At 32.3% G+C, this 10780-nt stretch overlaps 1 protein-coding gene across 1 annotated transcript in view; it reads left to right on the top strand.

The window, feature by feature from the left end:
- Positions 1-10780, top strand: part of LOC147842743 (uncharacterized) — a 227523-nt gene continuing 216743 nt past the window's right edge. Inside the window, exons 1-7 of the mRNA XM_087265086.1 lie at positions 1-78; positions 380-456; positions 1156-1228; positions 1551-1605; positions 5486-5537; positions 5747-5824; positions 7129-7282. The gene's annotated coding sequence lies outside the window, so the exon portion shown is untranslated. The remainder of the gene's footprint in view (positions 79-379; positions 457-1155; positions 1229-1550; positions 1606-5485; positions 5538-5746; positions 5825-7128; positions 7283-10780) is intronic.

Here is a 10780-nt window from a genome sequence, read left to right as displayed (position 1 = left end):
AGCTTATATTGAAGGATGACCATATGACAGAGGAAGAGAACTGCTCTGCTCCAGTACGTGACCCACAACTCTGATGAGGTGTGTTTAATGTTGTTGTTATTATTATTAGTAGTAGTAGTAGTTGTAGTAGTTGTTGTTGTAGTAGTAGTGCATTTAATTGTAATTATTTTCTTAATCAAAATCTAGAAATGAAATAGAGTGTGTGTCCTAATTGGTGAACCCATGCACTAGTGTAACATTGTGGGGACCAGAGGCATGTTAGAGAAGCTGTGAAACACACTTAGTCCTAAATACACACACAGTACGGTCTGACATAGTGGGGACTGGAACCCTTGAGTACTGCTGTCTAACTAATATATATATATATTTTTATATTCAGGTTTGCTGAAGTATGACCGTATGACAGAAGGAGAGAACAGCTCTGCTCCAGTACGAGACCCACAACCCTCTGATGAGGTGTGTTTATTAATATTGTTGTTGTTGTTGTTGTTGTTATTATTATTATTATTATTACTAGTTGTTGTAGTAGTAGTAGTAGTTGTTGTTGTAGTAGTAGTGCATTTAATTGTAATTATTTAACTTAATCAAAATATAGAAATGAAACAGAGTGTGTGTCCTAATTGGTGAACATATGCACTGACTTTGTGGGGACCAGAGGCATGTTAGAGAAGCTGTAAAACACACTTAGTCCTGAATACACACACAGTACGGTCTGACATAGTGGGGACCGCGACCCTTGAGTACTGCTGTCTAACTAATATATATATTTTTTATTTTCAGCTTATATTGAAGGATGACCATATGACAGAGGAAGAGAACTGCTCTGCTCCAGTACGTGACTCACAACTCTCTGATGAGGTGTGTTTAATGTTGTTGTTATTATTTTTATTAGTAGTAGTAGTTGTAGTAGTTGTTCTTGTAGTAGTAGTGCATTTAATTGTAATTATTTAACTTAATGAAAATCTAGAAATGAAACAGAGTGTGTGTCCTAATGTATGAACATATGCACTAGTGTAACATTGTGGGGACCAGAGGCATGTTAGAGAAGCTGTGAAACACACTTAGTCCTGAATACACACAGTAATGTCTGACGTAGTGGGGACCGGGACCCTTGAGTACTACTGTCTAACTAAAATATATATTTTTTATTTTCAGCTTTTATTGAAGGATGACCATATGACAGAGGAAGAGAACTGCTCTGCTCCAGTAGGAGAACCACAACTCTGAGGTGTGTTTATAATAATAATAATAACAATTATTTTTAATATTATTATTATTATTATTAGTTGTAGTAGTGATAGTAGTTGTTGTTGTAGTAGTGGTGTATTTAATTGTAACTATTTAACTTAATCAAAATATAGAAATGAAACAGAGTGTGGGTCCTAATTGGTGAACATATGCACTGACATTGTGGGGACCAGAGGCATGTTAGAGAAGCTGTAAAACACACTTAGTCCTGAATACACACAGTAAGGTCTGACATAGTGGGGACCGGGACCCTTGAGTACTGCTGTCTAACTAATATATTTTTATTTATTTTTTTTATTCAGCTTTGATTGAAGGATGACCATATGACAGAGGAAGAGAACTGCTCTGCTCCAGTACGTGACCCACAACTCTCTGATGAGGTGTGTTTAATGTTGTTGTTATTTTTTTTATTAGTAGTAGTAGTTGTAGTAGTTGTTGTTGTTGTAGTAGTAGTGCATTTAATTGTAATTATTTAACTTAATCAAAATATAGAATTGAAACAGAGTGTGTGTCCTAATGTATGAATGTATTTACTAGTGTAACATTGTGGGGACCAGAGGCATGTACCAGAGGCATGTTAGAGAAACTGTGAAACACACTTAGTCCTGAATACACACAGTAAGGTCTGACGTAGTGGGGACCGGGACCCTTGAGTACTACTGTCTAACTAATATATATATATATATTTTTTTATTATTCAGCTTTTATTGAAGGATGGAAGGATGACCATATGACAGAGGAAGAGAACTGCTCTGCTCCAGTAGGAGACCCACAACTCTGATGAGGTGTGTGTATAATAATAATAATAACAATTATTATTATTATTATTATTATATTATTATTATTATTAATATTATTAGTTGTAGTAGTAATAGTAGTTGTTGTTGTAGTAGTGGTGTATTTAATTGTAATTATTTAACTTAATCAAAATATAGAAATGAAACAGAGTGTGTGTCCTAATTGGTGAACATATGCACTGACATTGTGGGGACCAGAGGCATGTTAGAGAAGCTGTGAAACACACTTAGTCCTCAATACACACACAGTAAGGTCTGACATAGTGGGGACCGCGACCCTTGAGTACTGCTGTCTAACTAATATATATTTTTTATATTCAGCTTTTATTGAAGGATGACCATATGACAAAGGAAGAGAACTGCTCTGCTCCAGTACGTAACTCACAACTCTGTTATTGCATATCAGATTCAACGAACCGTTTACTACGGATTTCATGTAATTTTGATAACTGTGCATTAATCAGATGTCATCAAGCTGCTGTGCCGTCAGCCAATCGTTGTATTGCTGATAATGATTTTGAGGATCGATAGATCTGTCACAACACACAGTCACAACACCTCTCAGATCAGTTTAATCTGATTCGCAAACTTTTTTGAAGAACCAAATTAGCCTAAGATGAGTTATCAAGATTAAAAGATCCAGGATCTGTAATATATTCTTAGATTATTTAAGCGAGGTCCGAAGAACAGACCCCTGGACCCTTGAGTACTACTGTCTAAATTATATTTTTCAAAATAAAAATTATAAATTATATATAAAAATATATAAAATATTTTTTATAAAATATTTATAAAATTATATATAAAATATATATTTTTAATTATATACAGTTGAAGTCAGAATTATTAGCCCCCTTGTTTATTTCTTGTACTAAATTTCTGTTTAATGGAAAGCAGATTTTTTAAACACATTTCTAATCATAACAGTGTTAATAACTCATCTCTAATAACTGATTTATTTTCTCTTTGCCATGATGACAGTAAAAATTATTTGACTATATATTTTTCAAGACACTTCTATACAGCTTAAAGTGACATTTAAAGGCTTCACTAAGTTAATTAGGGTAACTAGGCAAGTTATTGGAGGGATAATAATATTGACCTTAAAATGGTTCATAAAAAATTAAAACTGCTTTTATTCTAGCTGAAATAAAACAAATAAGACTTTCTCCAGAAGAAAAAAATATTATCAGACATACTATGAAAAAATTCCCTGCTCTGTTACACATCATTTGGGAAATATTTGTAAAAAAGTTTTAAAAAGGTGGGCTGACTTCAACTGTATATACTTTCATATATATATATATACAGTTGAAGTCAGAATTATTAGACCCCTTGGAATTTTTCTCTTCTTTTTTAAATATTTCCTAAACGATGTTTAACAGAGCAAGGAAATTTTCACAGTGTGTCTGATAATATTTTTTTCTTCTGGAGAAAGTCTTATTTGTTTTATTTTGACTTGAATAAAAACAGTTTACATTTTTTTAAACACTGTTTAAAGGACAAAATTATTAGCCTCTTTAAGCTATATTTTTTTCTCGATAATCTACAGAACAAACCATCATTATACAATAACTTGACTAATTACCCTAACCTGTCTAGTTAACCTAATTACCCTAGTGAAGCCTTTAAATTTCACTTTAAGCTGTATAGAAGTGTCTTAAAGAATATCTAGTCTAATATTATTTACTGTCGTCATGGCAAAGAGAAAATAAGTCCATTATTAGAAATGATTATTAGAAATAGTTATTAAAACTATTATGTTTAGAAATGTGTTGAAAAAAATCTTCTCTCCGTTAAACAGAAATTGGGGAAATAATAAACAAGCTGTCTAATAATTCAGGGGGGCTAATAATTCTGACTTCAACTGTATATAAAGAGTTTCATTGCAGAACGAGATATATCCATTTAAAAAAATGTTGGTAATTTTGACATTATTTTTCAGGACATCAACAGTCAAGTTCATTCACAATTTTTGTACATTAAACTATAACTTGAGCTCAGTGAAGGCCAGGAACACAATATTTTCAAATCCAGGATATTTTTTATTTAATTTTATGTCTATAATTAAGTAAAAAAAAACATGCCAAAATGCTACATATTAATCCAACCCACATTGTCAAACATGGAATAATATATGCAAAGATTGATTAATAATAATAAGATTCTAAGTTAGATTTGGCCAGAATGTACACAACATAACATAACATACTGTAACTTTATTTTATTTTTTTTTTGCAAAACGCTACATCCACCTGAGGCTATATTATACTACATTAATACCATTACCAAAAGCTAGTGAATCAATGTTTTGTTTGATAAGTAAGATTAAGTTAGTTAGATAAATGGCCTTTAGCTTGGTACAGAAAGAGTGGGGGGCGGCTCCTTCCACACCGCTGCAGAAAACCAAACCTGTATGATTAGAGCGGGCGGAGCTGAGTCCGTGACACAAACTTGCCTCGCTATGTCATATTTAATGAATTATTTCACTGTAATAATAATAATAGCTTATTTATTTGGTTGTGAAAAAGCTAAACCGTTTTCTCCATAACAACATGTGCCCTTTAAGTTCCTTTGTAATAAATCAACAACAACAAGAATTAATTTTAAATAATAGGTGCAACCGCATAAATAAATCTTCAGATAGGCTACTCAGCTACATTTAAGAAATTATTTAAAAAATAAACTTATAAAGAACACTTGCAGACAGGTATCTTGTGATGGGGAGTAGGAAAAAAGGCGCTCCTAGGCCTTCTCTTGACATCAGCGGAGACTCGTTCCCTGCTGCATTTGTGTATTGTTGACGCAGAAGTATCTTATTCTGGTCCACTTTTGTGGCCTTTTTATAATTTTTTGTGAAGTTGAAGACTTCATCTTCTATCGCTAAATCAATGAGCAAACTCTGAGCACTTCACCGGCGATGACTCTCTTCCCAGGGGATGCTGAGCTCGCGCCGCATCCTGAACGCTCTCTAACTGTTATATCGCACTTTGTAAAGAAACTGGTCTGACGGATATTGCGTTTTGTGAAAAAAAATACGTTTTGTACTTGGCCTAAAATGTGCATTCTTAAATGTTATTAATGGCAGCAATTGACACATAGATTAAGGTACATCTGAACAGTGATTTCCAATAATAAAATCCAAATGTCAAAAAATGCCGTTTATCGCATTTTGCAACCAAACTCTTCATATGTATGTGTGTGTTATGACTGTATGACTGCAGAAGAGAACTGCTCTGTTCCCACAACTCAGTTTTTCTGGGACTTGAAAACAGACGCTCAGCAGATTTTAAAGGGGGGAATCTTGATCAAATCGTGGGTTTACACACAAACATGTAATACAGTGCCAGATTTTCTGGATGTTATATACACATTTGTATTTGCAAACATATACCATATTGTTTTAAATGATGTATTTTTGTGTGGGTTTTTACATTCAGAGAAAGTTACAGTGGATCTTGATTTTGGAGGAGGTGAAGTCCAATCTAAAAGGTAAAAATATTATTTATTTTTCTAATCAGATTTTTTCTTTTTTCAGAATGTTTATTTTTATCATGATATGTATGTGCTATGTTTGAAAACTATTTTTAAGCTACCATCACACGCTTTTACCCATTAAAAAGAACAACACAAAATCAAATAAATATTTTGGTAAGCTTTATGCAGAGAAGTCAACTCTCAGACTTGATTTTTACTTTCAGAGTCCCCTCAAGTATCATCACCATGGTACAGTGTCTGTGAAGATAGTGATGCAGACCCAGCATTCACAAAAAAGAGAGGTATGATCATTAAAGTTAATTTGTGACTGACTTGTTTTATTGTACAAGTCCAAATGCACAAGCTCATTTACATAACATGTAGGGTAAAACAGGACAGAAGCACATTACTTCCATGATGATTTCAGTACAGTTGCACTTGATGTCTCATTTCATGTTAGTTAAACAATATTGCTAAATACTTTGGAAAAATATACTAATTGCATATCTGGTTACACTTTATTTTGATAATTTACTTTACTACTACTACTACTACTAACTACAAGTAACTGCAACTACTTGTCAACTAACAGCCATTAGACTGTCTGTTAGAATCAACACTGCTAATGCTCTACTAAATTTATATAAGAATTAGTCATATTGTACTAATTTTGAGCGTAACCTAACAGTCTGCTGTACTATTTACTGAGACCAATGAGAGTTGGTTTTATTGAGGTAACCTTAACTGTCAGCTAATACTCTACACTCTAAAATTAATAAAAAAATAAGTAATAATAATTAAATTAGCAGTTTTTCATAATTTGTTTTTATGAAATCTGTTTGTTTCTGCTTTTGAATTGCATTATGGGATCTTGATCTTTCTTCCAACAACTTTTAATCTTAAAAAGTAAAAAAAAGTGACTTTTTGTTTGGGTTGTTGTTGTATATTATGCTACAGAAACCTTGTAATAAACTGCCGGTACATTTTCTGTTATTCTAAAGACTTATTTATCTCTATATATTATTTCTTATACATTATATTATTTCAAACTACTAAAATGTCAGTAAAAGTCACTTTGTTAAACTGTAGAGTTGAATTTTCAACATCAAAAGTGCACAGAGCAGAGATCAACATCCCATAATGCAATTCACCACCACAAAAAAAACAAAAAAAAAAACACTTGTAAATCACAAAATACAGGAACTGGTAATGAACAGATATCTGTTACAGTGTAGTGTTTTGAGCTAAACTTGTGCTAACAGTCTGCTAATACTCTACTGACAATCAGATGAGCGTTAGTCTTATTGAAATACCCTAATACATAATACTTTACGGTGAGATAATTAACGTAGTTGCAGAGTTACGCATAGTTAGAAGAATGTCTAAACTGGACTATGGAATAAAGTGTAACCCCATTAACCAGTTTTGGAGTTATTAGGAAGTATTTTTAAATCCATCTCCATCTTAAGTATTTTTAATAATAGGCAAGACATATTTTTCTAGCATTTTCTATCACAATATTAAACTAACATAACAGCACATGTTGTAAAAATGACTGAACATTTATGCAACTAAAACCACTTTTTTATATTTTAACCACCCATAGGTCCCATAAAGAGAAGATCCTGGAGCAAACAGGAAGTACATGCTGTGGTGAAAGCTGAACCATTGGCTCTAAAAACCAGAGATCAGCTTTGGATTTTTATATTAAAAACTGAATCTCGGCTCTTTAGATAAAAAATCTGAATAACACTTTTATAGTAAGTATACACTATACATCATTAGTTTAGCACTAACTCTACATTAATAGACTTTAGGAAGCAGTTTATAAATACAGTTTCAAACGCTGTATTCTTGACTTGACTAAATTGTATTTTCATGCTTTGTTACTGATTCATTTTTCATTACTATATTATGTATTGCATTATTTACAAACTATTTGTATATAAGAGTAGTTGGTGGTTTTTAAGATAATTCAGAATGAGTTATTAAATGAATAATAAACTATTCAAATGAGCATTTATACATGTTATATTCAGGCATATAGTAATTGTAACCATGTGTGTTAGTAAATGCTATAACAACACAACTTCATGCAGTTTTGTGACCTAAGGACTGTTTATAGTTGATAAATCCCTTATAAATGTCAATTTAAGGCTCAGTATCTAATGAACAATAAATCTTTGCAATCTTATTTAAAAAATTCTGTAAAGTTTAAACATTGCAAAATAAAAATACAACATCATTTCAAAACAACAATTAACAATATGACAAGATTCATTTCAGTGTTTCTGTGATGTTTGCACTGTACAGTAATTTTATATTTTGATAAGATTGCAAAGATTTATTTTTCATTAGATAGTTTCATTTGTGTATCTTGAAATTAATGGAAAAAAAAAAATATATATATATATCTTCTTTGGCCTTAGTCCCGTATGATTGCGGGGTCGGCTCTTTTTGGAACAAGTCCTTCAGTTTTAGACTTGTCCATATGATAACGACTTTTTTACACCTTCCGGCCAGCCTGTCATATGGGCCTGTCACACTCATACACTAGGGACAATTTAGCCTTCCCAATTCACCTGTAGCATGTCTTTGGACTGTGCCTTTGCACCCGGAGGAAACCCACACGAATGCAGGGAGAACATGCAAACTTCTCACAGAAATGCCAACTGAGCCGAGGTTCAAACCAGTGACCCAGCGACCTTCTTGCTCTTGCTGTGAGGCGACAGCACTACCTACCGCGCCACTGCTTCACCATATATATATATAAAGCTATAAATCACTCCCCCTTTTAATTTATTTCTTTTTTTCTGTGTAGAATATAGCTGAGATTTTAATTTTCATTTATAAGGGATTTATAAAGCATCAATAGTCCTCACTTTAGATTAGCTCACAAAACTGCATGAAGTTGAGTTTATAAAGCATTTATTATTAGACAGAGTAACCATTACTATATGCCTGATTAATAAGATATATAAATGTTGGGTAACACTATAATAACTGCACACAATGAATTATTTATGAAACATTAGCAAATAGTTAGTTGAACGTTTGTTAAGCATTAACGCTACATTAATAGACATTAGTAAGCAGTTTATAAATTATATTTATAAATATAAATTACAAATATTATTGACTTATAAGCACAATTATAATGTGCTTAATGATTGTTTTCATACTTGGTAAATAATGCAATACTTAATTTAGTAATGAAAAATACATCATTAACAAACCAGATATTTAAAAGTAGTAGGTGTTTTTTTTTTTAGATAATTCAGAATGTGCAAGTAAATGATTAATAAACTATTCATAATAACATTGATAATTCTTATTATTCAGGCATATAATAAGTTGTTTAGTATGTTAATAAATGCTTTATGAACTCAACTTCATGCAGTTTTGTGATCTAATCTAAAGCGAGGGCTATTCATGCTTTATAAATCCATTATAAATGACAATATAAGGCTCAGTTACATTATATACAGGGAAAAAATGACTATTAATTTCTACTTATTACAAGATGCTCAAATGAAACTGTATCAAATGAAAAGTAAATCATTGCAATCTTGTCTAAATATAAAATTGCTTTACACGTAATGTATTGTTAAATTATTATATTGTTGTTTTATCAAATGATGTTGTATTTCGACACTCCTGTTATTCAGCAATGTTTAAAATTTACAGTAATTGTATTTGTTTAGGTACGATTGCAAATACTTATTGTTTATTTGATACACAGTAGGTAGTGCTGTCACCTCACAGCAAGAAGGTCGCTGGTTCGAGCCCTAGCTGGGTCAGTTGGCATTTCTGTGTAAAGTTTGCATGTTCTCCCTGTGTTGGTGTGGGTTTCCTCCAGGTGCTCCTACATGCGGTACAGGTGAATTGGGTAGCCTAAAATGGTCCGTAGTAAATGAGTGTGTATGTGTATGGATGTGTCCCAGGGATGGGTTGCAACTGGAAGGGCATCCGCTGCATAAAAACATGCTGGATAAGTTGGTGGTTCAATCCGCTGTTGCGACCCCGAATTAATAAAGAGAGAAAACCAAAATGAAAATAAATGAATAAATGAATGATTCTGAGCCTTTAATTGTCATTTATAAGGGATTTTTAAAGCATCAATATTCCTCACTTTAGATTAGATCTCAAAACTACATGAAGTTGAGTTAATAAAGCATTATTTAACATGCAGAAAAACGTATTATATGCAGGGCTCCAAACCGGTTCAAGGAACGGAAACGAAAAACAGAATCAAATGACATTTTTCAGGAACAGAAACGAAAACCGAAAAAAAAGATCAACTTTAATCGTTCTGAACAGAAATGTTTACAGTTAAACGGTTAATAATGTTATTTTATCGTTCTCTTTATTATATTATTTTTGGGAGACAAAAAGCATTAATTTAAAGCATGTGAACAAATGCGACGGTGACGCTCGTTTTTATATAAACTATAAATGTCTGGCCGTGATGCGTATTTAGGCCTATGCCAGTCTATAAAAGATAATGTAGCTTAAAACACTTTAAAATTTTAGAGAACGTAATACAGTTTGCACAACCAATGTTTGGTCTTAATAACCTGCCCATAATTAAACGTCATGTAGCCTACTTTTTGATTACTTGACCAGCGGATTAATGGCAGCACCAGCGGATAAACGAGATCTGAGCATAATAGGTATGACCAATATGTGCATAACCAATATGCAAAGTCAAGAGAGTGCACGACTCCATAGGGTAACGTAGCCTAAACTGCGCACACTTGATTATGTAATGTGTGAAATCGTGGACGCATCTCAAAGAGCAAAGCATAACTTATTAAATGCCCATGCTTAATCGGTCATCGATAAGGTCTATCGGTTTTAAAGGGTTACCGACAATAAATCAATCGAGTAATCGTTAGCATCCCTAGTTTAATCAATGAATGTGTTAAATTTTATATTTATATTAAAGATGAATAAGGCAAGAATATGATAATGATACTTTTTAGATTTTTACACCTACAAAAATATCTTGTGGTAGTGCACTTGTTTAATAAAAATCTTTGTAAATAGGTTATCTGTAAAAAAGGCAATTAGAGCCAATGACATGTAGAAGTAGTGTTGCCTAAACGGCTATTAAATTTCTAATAAAATTAAAACCAAAGTATAAATCATTGCATTTTACGTTTGATAAAAATATACAGAAACGAAATAAAATCATAAGGATGCTAGTTTGTAATTTATGTTAATAATAAATAAATGACATGCTTAGACTATAAACT

This window comes from Danio rerio, chromosome 8 (genome assembly GCF_052040795.2).
Source record: "Danio rerio strain M-AB ecotype USA chromosome 8, GRCz13ab, whole genome shotgun sequence".
Classification (NCBI taxonomy): domain Eukaryota; kingdom Metazoa; phylum Chordata; class Actinopteri; order Cypriniformes; family Danionidae; genus Danio; species Danio rerio.
Note: the sequence above shows the minus strand (reverse complement) of the source record. Positions and strands in the feature narration are given on the sequence as shown.